The 16,803-nt window shown below is 36.6% G+C and overlaps 2 pseudogenes; one reads left to right on the top strand and one right to left on the bottom strand.

Moving 5' to 3' along the window:
* Window positions 1–291: 291 nt before the first annotated feature.
* On the bottom strand, window positions 292–14,804 carry LOC149550459 (bifunctional monothiol glutaredoxin-S16, chloroplastic-like; annotated as a pseudogene).
* A 468-nt stretch (window positions 14,805–15,272) lies between these two features.
* Window positions 15,273–16,513, top strand: LOC149550458 (putative LRR receptor-like serine/threonine-protein kinase At1g12460 pseudogene; annotated as a pseudogene).
* Window positions 16,514–16,803: the final 290 nt, after the last annotated feature.

The raw sequence follows: 16,803 nt of genomic DNA, 5'->3' as shown, positions 1-16,803 counted from the left end.
TTAATCAATCAATAAAGTAGTTATTACTGTTATTTAAGATGAAAGGACAAGAGAAGGTGCACAAAGCTAGGCAAAAAACTCTTAATATAAATAAAAGTTAGAAGTTAAGATTTATCCATAGAATGTTATGTTCTAAGGAGTCTAAGCTACCACACAGATATGTTATCCATATTATTTTACTTCAAATACTCTATTTTTTCCCTAGAAAAAATCTTAACAAAAATGTGTATCTAAAAGTCATCAAGTTATATAGAATAACACAATTTTCCTTGATTTGTTCACTTTATTCATTTAATGAAGCATTGTTTGCATCTTAAAAAGCTGATATAAGTCACCTTTCTCTGCCATCTCCTCTAAATCATTAACACCTCCAATAAACTTTCCATGCACAAAGATTTGGGAAAATAAAGGATAACCTATGTAAGTTTTTAAAGCTCTTTCCAAACCTAGGTTGTGCACATCGTCTAGCACATCTATTGTTTCATAATCCAACATTTTCTCATAAAATATAGCCAAGGCTCTACTAGTAGGCAAACATAAAGGCCTTGTTCTTGAACCCTTAATAAATGCCAATATGTCATTTTCCTTGATCAATTTCTCTATTGCTTGTTGCATAGGCAATGCAGAATTCGCAAAATGGTCATGTTTGAGTCGAAGATCAACCTTGATGGACAATTCCTTCTTCCTCCATGTGGTGTTTGATGCTTCATTTCTTAAGGAAACCCTACCAACACTATTCATCCATCCAAAATTTCCAAGCATCAATCAAACTTGTGCCACCAAGTTCATTAATGACATCAACTTGTAGAGTAACATATACAGCAAAACTCAAGTTAAGTCAAGCTTAAAAACAAACAATTTGCCCTCGACCAAACTTCTCAATTGAAATTCAATCAAACCATAATCATCACAATTCAATTTATCCATCATTAATCATCATATTTTATCTACAGTGACACAATTAACTCGTGATTGTTTGTTAAATGGAAATGATTTTTGGGGAAAAAATCTAGGAGTGAACAAAAATATCATATATAAAGTATTTTATCTAATTAACAATTTTGATAGAATTCCTAATAAAAAGACCGTCTAGATTAAGTTTTGCATTTGTAGTTTCCCACACACTATAAAAAGAATACAAATAAATAACATAAAAACTACATGAAATAAAAATCATAAACTATTACCAAAAAGTCTCAAGTTCTTTGCAATATCATTTCCAAAGCTTTAATGGCCATGATATTTAGATGTACATTTTAACCTTTGCAATTAAGTCAATGTAAAGGTTAGGGCCTCTCTTTATTGCTCCAATGGAAGCTAGTAAAATATATTTGATTTATTGAGCACCAAATGAATATTTTTGATATGTTATACTTTAACGATGTGGATGACGACTGGCTATCAGAAGTACATTTCCAATTAGGAAAACTATACTATTCCATTGTATTATACCATTGCCCATTAGAATGAAGGATTTAGCTATAAAACTCTTTCTAATGTAACTCTCCCACCAAATTAGTAAATGAATAATCATTTTTATCCCAACAAACTATAATCTTTCTTCTCATTGTAGTCCTAAAGAAAAAAGTACAAAACTAAATAGGAAAACCAACCATTCAATCATATCATGTCAACCTTTACAACATAAATGTGCCCACTTTTGCATATACATTATATTCAAACTTCAATATATGCCCACTTTTGTATATACATTATTTTCAAGCTTGAATTTTTGAAATCTATATCTTCAGGATCAGTCTAGGAAACAAAGGGTCTTCATTTACACTAATCTTCGTGTATTCTTCAAATGACAAAAAATGGACACATTGAAAATATCCCTAGGTAGTTAAATTATTATCTTCCCAAGCAAAAAAATCCTTCAATCTATTGTTTCCACATCCATGATATATTTTTGTGCACTACATCTTGGGTGCATGGGGCTACTAGTGTAAATTGCTTTCTTGTTTCGATCAGACAAATAACAACTTGATACCAATATGTTTTGTATCAAAAGTCTCATAGCTTCTACCTTCTCCAAAAAAAGTCCTGATAGAATTGATCTCAAATATCCAACACAATTTGGTAAGACTCTATTGTAATAATTGAATATTCTACATAGACAAGTAAATATCTGCCTGAACAATTACATAAATACACAACTAGGAGTCTTCTATTCAGAGCTCTACTTGGTTTCTCTCTAAAATTCTGTCATATACTCCCAAAAATGAACTTGTCAATTAAAATGTAAAAAAATTCAAAAGCAGATTCGAAGTCCACAAAGTGTTACAAACTTGCAGAATTGTTCAACAAATTATGAACATGACTGAACAAAGATGACTTCTATCTTTACAGACTAGCAACTTCCAATCTAGATACTCTCTAATTCTACATCTTTGATTTCCAACATCAAAATAATCCTTGTCATGGTGCAAGCTGTCATACAAATTCTCTCACAACTTGTGTTCTAGACTGAGTTCCTTCTTTGGTCATTGACAGATTTGACACCTAATATTGATGCAGATCCAACATTGATTTCTTCCTTCAGCTTGCAACAAGATGTTGATGCAAGAGTCCATAATAATAAAGTTAAAGCATTGCATGGTTACAACAAAAATAGTTTCATCAAGCACATCAGAACTGAAAAGAGCCTTTGTAGAACTTAAACTATATCTCTAGACTCTGATTCTCAGTATGAAGCTTCAAGCACAAAGCCTTTGTAACAAGGAATGTGCAAACAGGGCTCACCTCTTCAATTTTTGGGGACTCCCACAATAGCAACTGGAATCCACCATAAAGCCTCATTATCATTAACTATTTCAAATGCTATCAATTATCATACGAGACTTTCTTAGAGTGATAATCTTTGTGGAAGCAAACCTTTATAGTCATCTAATAGATAGGTCCAATAGCCTCAGTTCATTATATCAGATACACTGAAGTATGGAAAACCCTTGTAACTTTTCCATACTAGAAGAGCAATGAACTTTATAATTGTGTATCATAATGTGCCTTCAGAAATAACTCACTCATTCTCCATTAAAATCAAGACTAGTTCTTCAGTTTACCACCAAGAAATCGATTTCTATGTAAAGTAATATTGAACTGATTGACAAGTCTTCTAAGTTACTAGGAAATAGCCATATGGATGATTATATTTCTTTTTTAATTAAATAAAACAAGAGAAGTGTTAAATGCAATTTTTAATTAATTATAAGGTCATTAAAGAGGTCAATCGGGTCGGCTGGGTAGACGCTGCCAAGGTTGCAATAGGTAAGCTTTATGTTGGAGACTTCACATCCAATGATCAATTAACTTGTCATATCCTTGGCTGTCCTAAATAGAGATCTCAACGTATGCTAGTTTCTTGTGAAATTACACATTCTTCATGACAAGTTTTCTATATGCATCTATGCATCAAACTTACACGAAGTTATCCCTCTATCAAAAAGGATTCGAATAGTATGAGCACCTAAAGATGATTGTATTCTAGCAGAGAATGTGACAACCATTTTAAAGAACCGTTTGATACCCTACTCTTGTATACGAGGATTAGTAATGTAAAGAACACTAAATATCAAATCAAAAGTATTCACAAAACTAAATAAACGTAATTTCAAGATAGACTAAGATGAGCTCTCAATTGAGAATATGAGCCATTAATGGGCTCTCTCAATAAGAAGCTCTCTTGTTGAGTAGCTTTGTCTAATTAGATAGGATGTATGCTTGATTCTCCAAAGGCTTCAATGGTCTTCTTGATGGATTTTGGCTTGGGTGAATGGATTTGATGTAAAATGGCATTATAGCTTTACTTCATGATCAAAATGGCATTACTTTGTTACTATGGGTGATTGTGTTTAAATGGCTTGGGAGAGGATTCCTTAAATAGACAAAGGGCTTGAGGGATCAAGGGCTAGGATGCAAGGATGGGAGAAAGCTTATGGAAGGTTTAGATTGAATGAGAGGAGAGCACATGGATTGTGCTTCCTTACAGCCAATCAGGGAGTGACACATGTCATAGGGTCATTGGTTAGAGCAAGAGGGGTTGAGGGGTCAACAAAGGAGGCTCAAAGCTCATAAAGACCCTCATAATGGCTTGTAAGAGCAATGAATGGGCTTGTAAGAGTCATTTATGACTTTGTGGTCTTCATAAAGTTTTATGGTTGGGATATTTGTGAGAGAGTTGAGATATTTTGACTTGGGTTGGATTAAAAAAGTCTTAAGCTTGACTTAGGAATGTGCAAATGATTAAGGCTTGGATTAGGCTTGGGTTAAGATTAGATTAGGCTTGTTAGAGATGGGCAAGTGGATGGCATTTAATGAGGGTGGGTGAAAGAGGAGATATTTGTTGGCTTTGGCTTGGGTTAGCAAGTCTTAACCCATGTTTAGGGAATGTGACAAGGTTAGGGGGGGGGGATTAGGATTAGGGTCAAAGATAAGGATTGACATCTTCTAGAAGAGTCTAAGCTTTGGATGAGGATGAAGACTTTCTAGAAGAGTCTAGAACTTCTTAGGATGAGGATAAATAAGGTTTTTAGGAAATAAATAAAGTTTTATTTATTTCAAGGGTTTGGGTTGAGGAGATATTTATTAAAGTATTTTTAATAAACATGAGCATTAATATTTAATCTTAATTAAATATTTTGAGTTGGGATTAGGGGTAGGAAATGATGGGATTAGCCTCTAATCGAAATTAAAGTAGGATTAGAAGATTTTGGAAGAGGTTAGTGGTCTTAAGGAAATTGGCCAAGTTTTGGGCAAAAAATAAATAAATTATTTATTTTGGGATTTTTGGTCAATTTATTAATTAAATAATTAATAAATAAGAAAATAATGTTTAAATTAGATTTAAACATTTTTGGGAGGGATTCCTTAATTAAATATTTTTAATTAAGATAAAGGGATTTAATGGCATACAAAATTAATTAATTAATTAATTAATGATGATGTCATCAGGGACTTTTTTCAGAAAATAAAAATATTTTATTTTCTAAAAGATTTTTAAGTGTCTACATTTTGCCCCTCTTTGATGTGATGGTGCAAGTGGCATGGCATCAAAGATTAAAAAAAATAAGATGCCCAAAGCTAGAGCAAAAGAGGAGAGAATGGACTGCGAGATGCCCCCTCAAGAAGGTGGTGGGGAGAGAAAGCGAGGCTCGACAGCTTCTTGAAAAGTACAAGAATCTTGGTGAGTGGGAGGACGAAGAGTGGCTTAAGAGAAGACGTTTAGTTAGCTCAAACTCTCACTATGGGAGAATGATAAAGGGGAAAATCAGCAGCACAAGAGTAAATAAGCTTAAGACTTTCAGGATTGGGGGGAGGATGAAGGAGCAAAGCGCTCTAAAAAAAAATCTAGGATAGGGAGATGGATGATGGGATGATAAAGCTGATGCAACAGGATTTCAAAGAGCTAGATTGGCGAGAGATGGGTTTCGGAGATCCCTAGGACTAGGATTGTGGATCTTGAAAGATGAGGCTTGGTGGATTGATTTGATTGGTGGATCCTAAGACTAGGATTATGGATCCCTAAAGCTAAGAGTGATGATTGATTCAAAGAGATACTAATGCATAAGCTGGGGTAGGAGAGACAGATGCTGGATATGGATGGGGAATAATGGAGATGAAGGGATTCCATTGAAGCTTTTTGAGCGGGGGGATACTTCAAAGAGAAGTACCACCATGTAGTTGAGCACTAGATTTGCTATAGGACTATTGGTTAATTTCCAAGGTTATCGAGAACATCAAGGCATTTTCACCAACTATCCAGAGGACTGACGAACTTGACTCAAAACAAACATGCAAGGATTGCCCCAGTAGTACACATGAATCCCAGAGGAAGCAGCGTGGAACTGACACTGGGTAACCCACAAGAAGAAAAGAAAAACAAACAAAAGACCTGATCAAAACCTTACACTTAGATTACCCCATTTGCAGTATACCATGATATGGAAGATCGTGGCAACCTTGAGGAGGGAACAAAAAGATTACTTGGAAAAGATACTTCAAGACCCAAAGGGAAGATTCCAAATCAAAAGAAAGCAAAAATCCAAAAGAGAACTGATTGCCAATGAGATGGGTAGGATGAGGTACTAACGGACCAAGATCAGACATGAGGAAAGCTATATCTTACAAGGATCTATCAGAGAGCACCTAAGCTGATGGATATGGATGAGTGATGGGTTTGGCAAGCTGAACTAAGAAGGATAACACTTTGGTGACAGGAGATCTAGCTAAAGGATGCATTGGAATAGCTAACCAAGGGTTGTGCGATGTGTGCAAGATGTTGATCAAGGATGAACTAACATGAAAGCTAGATAGATACAATGGTACTAAGCTAAAGAGGATTTACAAGCTAACAGACCAAGATATGTTACAAATGTACAAGGTTGTTTTGGACAAGATTGGATATACAAGCTATGATACAAGGTATGATACAAGCGTTGGATACAAGATTATTTACAAGCTGTACAAGAACTCTGGATGATAAGATAGTGGGATGGCTAGAGTTGGTGCAAGATGCAAAAGCTAAGGATGAGGTGATAGCAGAAGATATGGATTTGGCAGGATGCATCCAATGATGATGATAGATGTGCGACCAAGGATGGGGACAATGCTAATGTTGGTAGTAGCTAAGCTGATAGATGGCGCTAGAGTGAATGGCTAATGAGAGGATGACATTGGATTTGCATGAGGATAGCCTAGAGCGAGATACCAATGACAAGGGAGGATGGACAAGATAAGATCTCCAAGGAATACAGTGCCCCTAGTTAGAAGATGACATGTGAAAGGAGGTCTTAAGATGGATGTGATAGGATTGAAGCTAGGATGGAAAAGCTGAAGGTGCTAGGGAGATGGATGATAGATGGGATGATGGGGTGAGGTTGCAGAAGATAAGTGGATAGTGATAGATAAAAGATGGAGGATGAAAGATAGGTGGATAAATTGGAAGATGGAGCTGGATGGCAAGACGTGACCAAAAGCATGAGGATGATAGGCTAAGCTGGGCATGGCTGGATTACGCATGATGCTTGTTTGCCAAGTTTTCATCATGGTACTTGTCCAAGGCGCTTAAATTGCCAAGTTTTCACCAGTGGATGCTTTATTTTTCTTTATTTATTTTTTTACTTTTTTGACTTTGGACTTAGCTGGAATGATTTTTGCTTTCTTCAATTGTTTTTGGCTTTTTTGGGATTTTTCACTGGCTATTGGAGTGTTCAATTTTGTTGCTAGTTGGTGGTACACCGAATGTGTGATTTATGCAATAGATCAGATTAGATGGGATTGATGGTAGGAGATGGAGGGATGAAAAGGCTGGAAAGGAGCATGAGATGTGGATGCTTGCAGGATCAACATTGGCACATGTTGGGACAGGTGTGAAAAAAGCATATGGGGGATAGATGGTAGATGTGGGCTTGATGGAGGATTTGTGGAAGCGCACTTGGGGATATAGGCAGCCAAGATGGAGTTAGGAGATGGGGGACACGAATCACTAGATGGGGGATTAGCAATGGTGGATGCCATTATGCATTGGGTTTCAACTTTTTTCTTTGGGATCCACATGGTTTTGGATTTTCTTTTCATAGGCTTTTGCATTGTTTTGCATTCTTTGATTGGATTTTGCCTTTTTGGAGTATGTCTTTTAGAATAGACATATGATTGCCTAGGATGTAGATTTTTAGCTTTATGCATTTTGAAGTTGGCATTCACATTGTTGTGGTAAGCTTTGGGAAGATGGTTAGGAGAAGCTTTGTGAGATGGAGAGGATATGGAAGAGCGTGTAGGGGGATGATGATGGATGATGTGCCCTAATATGTGCCTTTTTTTATCTTGCGTAGGAATGGAGGGAATAGGATTTTTATGATGGCTGATAGGAGGATGGAGGATGGTAGATTTTGGGACATGGGGACCCAAAATGGATTTAGCGGATGAAGGGGGGATATGGTAGGTTGTTTTGGGTTGCAAAGATGGTGGAGGGGGGATGACATAAGATTTCTTGAAGGAGTGATGGGAGGCTGGCATGGTGGGCCTGGAGATAGGCTTGGTTTGGGGATGGCGTATACCAATACTTTTAGAAGGTGAGCCTTTCGATACATATCCTAGGCCATGAAATCTTGGATTCTTTTGTGCAATAATAGGCTTTCTGATTCCTTTCTCTTGTGGTCCTAAACCTTTGACCTTGATAATGCCATCGATTGAGCATTTGAATGAGCTAAGGAAACTTTTTGCTTGTAGAAAATGGTAGAAGTGCTTTATTAGATGTACTACAACGGGGAGATACTGTTCTTAATTCTTCTGCTGAGAGGGGGTCACCATGGATGAATGTAAGTGAACCAAGAGGGTAGATTATAGATGGTGGAATAGCTTGGATAGGTGGTAAGATGGAAGCATGGAGTGGAGGAGATGGTAGGATAGGATTTTGATTTAGCTGATGGGATGAAAAGATATCTTGTAGTAGAGGAGGTATGGCTTGAGGTTTTGGAGATGGAGGGGATGGTGACTGCACTATGGATGGAAGACATGGTACGATGATATCTTCGTTTATTCTTTGGGGGATGTCAACATGCTTTTGGGTAGGATATTGATAGGATTGGATTGGAGTGGATGGTGCGATAGGAGGTGAAGGGATGGATTCTTCAAAGGCAACGGATGGATAGATGGGAGATTCAGTAGTGGAGATGGGTGAGTAGAAGATGGTTGCATAAGGGTCATTACGGGAGATTTGGGAAATGCTTGGAGGTGATGTGGATAGGATTTGGAGGGATTTGATAGGTGGTGGGATTTTGATGCTTGCAGGAAGTGGAAGGATTTTAAGCAATTTGATGGATGGTATGGAGATGATAGCTATGGGAGATGGAGGTGATATTATAGATGGGGAAGCTTCATCACTGACTACTTCACATGGTTGGATTAGATGACATGGCTTATCGACTGTTGGAGGTAGCTTTTCTTGTATTTCCTCTAGGAGATTCTTGGGAGACTCATGTGTCACAGGTGGAGGTGGTGGATTGACAAGAATAGCTGGTGTGATGGGGGTGGAAGATTGGAAGATTGGTTGATTGGGTGATGGAGGAGAAGCTGGGATATGAGATGCAATGACTAGATAGTTTGGAGGAATGCTTGGATTTTGGGGGATGGTTAGCGGAAGGCATCTAAGGCTCTCAAGATACCCGTCATAGTCAACAAGATTTTCATCATCATTGAAATAGGATGTAGCGTGAGAAAGGACAATGTGACCAAACTCATCATGATAGGGTTGGGATTTCATGTTTTGATGATGACTTGGATGGGGATGGGGTCTTGCATATGTATGAACACGAAAGCTCATGGTTGGATTTGGATTAAGCACAAATTTTGGATTGGTTGATGAAGGATTTCCTAGGGAGAGTCAAAGTTTCACGACAAACTTAAGGATTATTGGCTGGAGATTTTTGGCTTTCCTGTGGATGGAAGACTTCAAGGGTATGCTGTCAAAAAGTGAGAGTTTTCCTTTCCTATGTGTAGGATTGGTGGCTTTTGGTGTCAACTTGAGGATATACAAATGATCCTATGGGCATGACACGAGATTGACCACTTGTGGATCCCAACCTTTAGCTTAAGGTGATGGGTATGACAAGTGACAAGGCTAGATTACCCTAGAAAAATCTCTGTCAAAGGGATAACCTTGGGGGGATTGAGGGATTTGGATAGATTGATTGGATAACAAACTCTGGCAGAGTAACAACAATTCCTTAAAGGCTTGGGTGATTTTGGATTGGGTTGCTAGCTGGCTGGGAGGATGATTTGGATGGAATTTGGATTTGGGATTGTTCTAAAGCAAAGAACTAGATAGATTCGGTTGCGATGGGGGAGCTTGGATAATTTTCTGATGAGGCAGTGACTACGCTAAGTATGCCTTGAGCTAGGAGATTTTTGCTTTTCTGGAATTTTGACCAAAGTTGGCAAACATTCATTCAAAAGCTATGAACAAACAAGCAGACAAAAGTTTGAAGCAAGCACGTCAAACACACCAAAATCCTAGGAAGCTTTCTACAAGGATGAAATTTGGTTTAGCTAGGGAGTCCTCGATATACGCAAGGTACGTGAGGCCCAAATTTGTAAATGAAACCAAAAAGATGTCACACAATCGAGAGGAGCGGTAACCCACTTCTCCTCTTTCACTTCTCAAAGGTATAAAGTTCCTTGAGGCTTAGCTCGAGTGACAGAATTTTGATCCCAAGAGAGGTGTCTTTGGATTCACCTCCCAATCTTTATACTTCGCCGAAACACTGGAGTTAAGGTCATCGCAAGGGGTGATGAAATCCCTGAGCAAGCCTCCTAAAACTTAAACAATATTTTGGATCCTAATCTTATGCACCCAAGATGGCCTCGAAAGATGACAATGGGAGAGAAGACTTGGATGATCTTGGGCTAAAAGACAGTTCTTTTCCAACTGACGCTTAAGTTTTCTGATCTAGACTTTTTAAAAACACACATGATTAAGATGCAAAGGTTCAATTCCAATTTGAAATGCGCCAACAAAAGAGAAGTGATCAAAGAATGAATACACAAAGGAGAGTTAGGGTCAACAAGAAAGTAAACCCACGCGCCCAGAGGCCCTCCACATTAAGTATCGATTAATTTCCTTTAAGGCATTCAAGAGTTAGTGTTTGTTCATTTTAAGGTCAAAACAAAGATGTGTGTAAAGCTCGATTTCAAGCGCATGCCCGGAGGCCCTCCATGTCAAGATTTGTTCAATTTTTATATCCAAATAAAGTGTTAGCGAGACTAATGTGCATTCAAGAAATTTTCTATCTTAGAAAAACCAATTAAAACTTAGGTGAGTGGAGTTTGATTTTTGTGGAGCACTTAACACCTTCTTAGATAGACCCATCCCCATATATGGTGCTGATATTGCAACCAATGGTTAGAATGATGGGTGATTAAAGAGGGTGAGTCCAACAACAAACTCACTTAAAGTGTCTTTATTTGTTTTTATAACTTAGAAAGTTTCTAAAATGTGGATTCTTTTTATGCCCCAAAAGATGAAGTGTGATGTATGATAATGATTATTTGATTTGTGGCATTCAAGATTGGATTTTTTATGCATTCCAATGAAAAAAAAACAAACTTGATTTTAATCCATGGCACTCAAGAGTGATTTTAGCAACATGCATTCAAAGATGAGTGTTTAAACATTCAAGTTTTTTCCATCGAGCATTCAAGATTGAGATTTTGCATGTTGTTTTAAGAACTTTGAAGTGATTTTTTTAAACCTTAGATCATTCAAGATTGAGTTGGTTTGAACTAAAATTCAAAGAGTAAGGAATAGGGGTGCTTTTCTTTCCAATTTAGATCATTCAAGATTGTTTTTGACTCAAAAGACATGACTCTTTGGACTTTGGTTTTCATTCAAGATTTTGTGTTCTAGTTTGCATGTTTTAAGCCCAAAAATGATATTCCTAGATTGTTTTGATGCATGAAAAATCTAGGAAACATTCAAGATTTTGCAACAAGACATTTGTTTGGAACAAATAACAAAGCTTTTAGGACAATTTTGGCAACCATTTAGGACTCTTAGTTTTCATGAGATTTTAAAAGAACTTTAAAATATTTGCAAATGAAGTTCATTTTATCCTTGATTGATGCTTTGAGTTTGATTTAAAATTTTGTGTGCACTTAGTGTTGATTTTGAACCTTTTGAAATGGAAACTTGAAGTTCTTTTTAAGTTTCCAAAAATGAAGTGTTCCTAACTTTGCATGAATGCATCTAAAACCTTGATGTTGCAAAGATGCAAATGATTGGAATGATTTGGTTTTGTTTGTTAAAAGATTTTTTTTGCAAATTTTTAATTTTTTAATGGATTTAAGTATGATTTGGGGGTTCATTTTAAGCACTAAAACAAGGTGTGTATGATTTTACTCCCTTAAAATAAAAAAAAAATTGGCCAAGATCCCACAAGAAGAAGAAGAAAAAGTAGACAAAATAGAAGAAGAATATAGACAAGAAGAGGAATAAGAATTCCAAGTGCTCCGTCCACCTATAAGCTTGAAAAAATTGAAAACACTCTAAATCCCATCAGAATTTTTGCAAAGAACTCTTGCTTCATCTTCTTCTTGCTTCCTTGGACCTACAAATCCTAATTAAATGCCCCTACCAATCACCAAAACATGAAAATTAGCCAAAGTTAGTACAAAACATGCAATTTTGACTACAAATGATAACAAGCATGACCCATGCAGGGTCCCACCAGGTGTGCCAGAATGTATACGAGGATTAATAATGCAAAGAACACTAAATATCAAATCAAAAGTATTCACAAAACTAAATAAACGTGACTTCAAGATAGACTAAGATGAGCTCTCAATTGAGAATATGAGCCATTAATGGGCTCTCTCAATGAGAAGCTCTCTTGTTGAGTAGCTTTGTCTAATTGGATAGGATGTATTCTCGATTCTCCAAAGGCTTCAATGGTGTTCTTGATGGATTTTGGCTTGGGTGAATGGATTTGATGTAAAATGGCTTCTTAAAAATGGCATTATGATTTTACTTCATGATCAAAATGGCATTACTTTGTTACTATGGGTGATTGTGTTAAAATGGCTTGGGAGAGGATTCTTTAAATAGGCAAAGGGCTTGAGGGATCAAGGGCTAGGATGCAAGGATGAGAGAAAGCTTATGGAAGGTTTAGATTGAATGAGAGGAGAGCACATGGATTGTGCTTCCTTACAACCAATCAGAGAGTGACACATGTCACAGGATCATCGGTTAGAGCAAGAGGGGTTGAGGGGTCAACAAAGGAGGCTCAAAGCTCATAAAAACTCTCATAATGGCTTGTAAGAGCAATGAATGGGCTTGTAAGAGTCATTTATGGCTTTGTGGTCTACATAAAGTTTTATGGTTGGGATATTTGTGAGAGAGTTGAGATATTTTGACTTGGGTTGGATTAAGAAAGTTTTAAACTTGACTTAGGAATGTGCAAATGATTAAGGCTTGGATTAGGCTTGGGTTAAGATTAGATTAGGCTTGTGAGAGATGGGCAAGTGGATGGCATTTAATGAGGGTGGGTGAAGGAGGAGATATTTGTTGGCGTTGGCTTGGGTTAGCAAGTCTTAACCCATGTTTAGGAAATGTGACAAGGTTAGGGGGGGGATTAGGATTAGGGTCAAAGATAAGGATTGACATCTTCTAGAAGAGTCTAAGCTTTGGATGAGGATGAAGACTTTCTATAAGAGTTTAGAGCTTCCTAGGATGAGGATAAATAAGGTTTTTAGGAAATAAATAAAGTTTTATTTATTTCAAGGGTTTGGGTTGAGGAGATATTTATTAAAGTATTTTTAATAAACATGAGAATTAATATTTAATCTTAATTAAATATTTTAAGTTGGGATTAGGGGTAGGAAATGATGGGATTAGTCTTTAATCGAAATTAAAGAAAGATTAGAAGATTTTGGAAGAGGTTAGTGGTCTTAAGGAAATTGGCCAAATTTAGGGCAAAAAATAAATAAATAATTTATTTTGAAATTTTTGGTCAATTTATTAATTAAATAATTAATAAATAAGGAAATAATGTTTAAATTAGATTTAAACATTTTTGGAGGGATTTCTTAATTAAATATTTTTAATTAAGATAATGGGATTTAATGACATGCAAAATTAATTAATTAATAAATGATGATGTCATTAGGGACTTTTTTCAGAAAATAAAAATATTTTATTTTCTAAAAGATTTTTAGGTGTCTACGACTCTATAGCTAAAATGCTACAGAATCCTTGAAGGATGACTTGTGTTCAAGACCATAATCAGTTGTATCAAATAATCAATCACTCAGAACTTATGCCCAGACTTGATATGGTATGGAATTCCGTACAGTTGTCCGCTAGAAGAACAGTTCAATACTTAGCATTGTCCCTTCATAATTAATACATAGAACTTTCCTTATTGTTTTAGTAACTACTGGCCATGGGTAGCATTATCTGCCAATGGATCTTAAGGTGCAAGAGGAATGATAGTTTGATCATAGCACTCCATAGTGCATGGTTGTAATCTTATGAGTTGAAAAAGCTAGACAGATGACATGTTGAGGTTCTGCTAAGAATTTTGTATAGAGTTTGATTAATCATGAAGATGGATTGCGTTGTTGGAATCTAATGGAAGCTAAGAAAGCTTGGCATATGCCATTGAGTTGAGTTTCTATTAGATCTTTCTATTAAATATCTCCCAAGTTAGATTATTTCTATTTTAATGATCACTCCTAGTACAATAAATTCTTTCTATTATTTCTATGTTTCATTTTAGAAACACGTTCTTCTTAAATTCTATAAGAACATTTCACTCTTAGAAAGATTCATTTCTATTATTTACCAATTACCTCTTGTAATATGGTATCAGAGCCAAGTTAAATTTTTTCCAAAAATATATATATTTTTTTCGAAATTGTCATTTTTTCAGATTTTTTGAAATCCTTTCTAGGAAGTCTAAAGTTTTTTACTGAAATCTGCAAATCGTAAGATCCTTCCTTTGCGACTCCGGTTTACTTGCAGATTTTGTAGCTCCGTCTTTATGCAGATTTTCGAAATTTAACCCATCTTTTAAAGTTGTATTTCAAGCTGGAAGGTCGTCTTTCCTATTAGCGATTTGTAGTCTGCTTGTACGATCTATATCTTCAGTTTTCTGGCCCTCACGATTATTCCTATGGTCGTTTATTTCGTGTCTCAAAACTCTCGTGTATTTTTACAGCATTTTTTGGCAACGACGGGATCTTCCTTGCATGCGAGCTCCCCCTGCGTTTGATATCACGCGATGATTTTGGGTATTTTCTGGCTGCATTATGAGCTCTGGAATCTTAATCTGCACACATTTTTGGGCTCCATTTCTCTAATTGCAGACCCATCTCTATTATTCATGCCTTCATCCACGTTTTTTCAATCACTCTGTTGGTCATTTTCTTCCGCGGCTACGGTATCTTTTTTTTATTACAGATTATCGGTGAATTTTCATAATCTTATCTTGTAGCCATAGATTCTTCTGCGTGTCTCATTTTTCGTCCCTTGAATTTTGTGCCAACAGATTCTACGTCTGATTACAGATTGCTAAGAGGGTTTTTCTGAGACCTCAACAGGGCTGCCTATAGATTTTTTTAGGGCTTCTCAATTTTCATGCCTCGAAAAACATACACATGCAATCTTTCACCAGCAATCTATTAGAAGGCAGTCAAAAGTTCAACAGCCATAATTACAACACATGGGAGCAAGGCATGATGAAAATCTTTGAATACAACTAAGGGTTTCATTTGGCATGCTTCAGGGGCGTGTTCCTAACAATTCTGTAATGGGTAGATTTGGTAAGGGATTCTTTGTGGGGAATGGAGAATTATGTGGGCGTTCCTTAAAGATATTTTCTGAAGGGCCTGCATCAGTTGTATCTCTGGCAACAAGTTCTCTTGGGGCTGAGAGAACAAGGGTATTAAGCACCTCTGGAATAATTGCCATTGTAGCAGCTACAGTTATAGCTGTAGCTGTATGCGTCATTACATTAATGAATGTGAGATCAGTTTGGAGAAAAAACAAAAGAATTGCTTGTTTATGAGAGCACGCAACATTGGGAAGCTTGCTTTCTTCACCAAAACCCTGCTATCAAAGTATGAAGACTAGGAGGCAGGGACCAAGGCTTTGCTTGATAATGAATGTTTGATTGGGACTGGTGTCATTGGGAGTGTACATAAAGTATCTTTAAATGAAAGATTAGTTTTTGCAGTAAAGAAGTTGAAAATATCAGGCAGATTAAATAACCTAGAAGAATTTGAACCACAGATTGTCCGCCTTGGCAACCTTCAACATCCTAATCTTGTTGCAGTTCAGGGATATTATTGCTCATCAACTATGCAACTCATTTTTGCAGATTTCATTCCTAATGATAATCTTTACAATCATTTGCATGAAAGGCATCCATAGAACTCACACTTGTGTTGGGGTAGACGTTTTAATATTGCCTTGGGAACTGCTAAAGCCCTTGCATATCTCCACCATGACTGTAAACCTCCCATATTACACTTCAATGTCAAGTCAACAAATATTCTCATTGATGATGATTTTGAGCCCCACTTATCAGATTATGGACTTGCCAAGCTGCTGCCAATGTTAGACTCATATATATCTCCGAGTAGGACATATTATACTGCTGTTGGCTATGTTGCACCAGAACTTGCCCGACAGAATTTGAGCTCAAGCTTTTTAACCGAAAAATGTGATGTATATAGTTTTGGGGTGATTCTGATGGAGCTCATTACAGGACGGAGACCAGTTGAAAGCCCTGATTCTGATGTGGTACTTCTTTGTGAGTATGTGAGATCTTCTTTTGAACGTGGGGATGTAGGAGCATGTATTGATCTAAATTTACTACAGCAGTCTGATGATGAGATCATGCAGGTCTTGAAATTGGGACTTATTTGCACTGCCCAAACACCTTCGAGAAGACCCAGCATGGCAGAAGCTGTTCAGTTTCTTGAGTCAATCATATCCGATTCAGAGTTGCAATAAGCAAGCAAATTTGGTATACATTTTTGGAGACTTTGATTCAGCTTCCTCTGTAAAATGCAGAAAATGTTTTGGTTTTATGCATATTTCCATCAAGGTTTAGGCTTTTCAATTACGTATTCCTTCAAAGTTTATTTGATTTCTCTTGCATTAGACACTCTATGCAAGAAGTTAACCTAACGGTTTTCTTGAAATTATTTTTAAGTTCGTCATCAACTTCAATCTGAATTTCAGTTCAGGGATTCGGATTTTTATCTTCTAAATGGTGCAGAATGGTTGTCCTAAATTTGGTT

Source organism: Cupressus sempervirens, chromosome 7, assembly GCF_028749045.1.
Source record: "Cupressus sempervirens isolate cs-2001-9-10 chromosome 7, ASM2874904v1, whole genome shotgun sequence".
Lineage (NCBI taxonomy): Eukaryota > Viridiplantae > Streptophyta > Pinopsida > Cupressales > Cupressaceae > Cupressus > Cupressus sempervirens.
The sequence above is the reverse complement of the archived record's forward strand: the minus strand, read 5'-3'. Positions and strand labels throughout refer to the sequence as shown.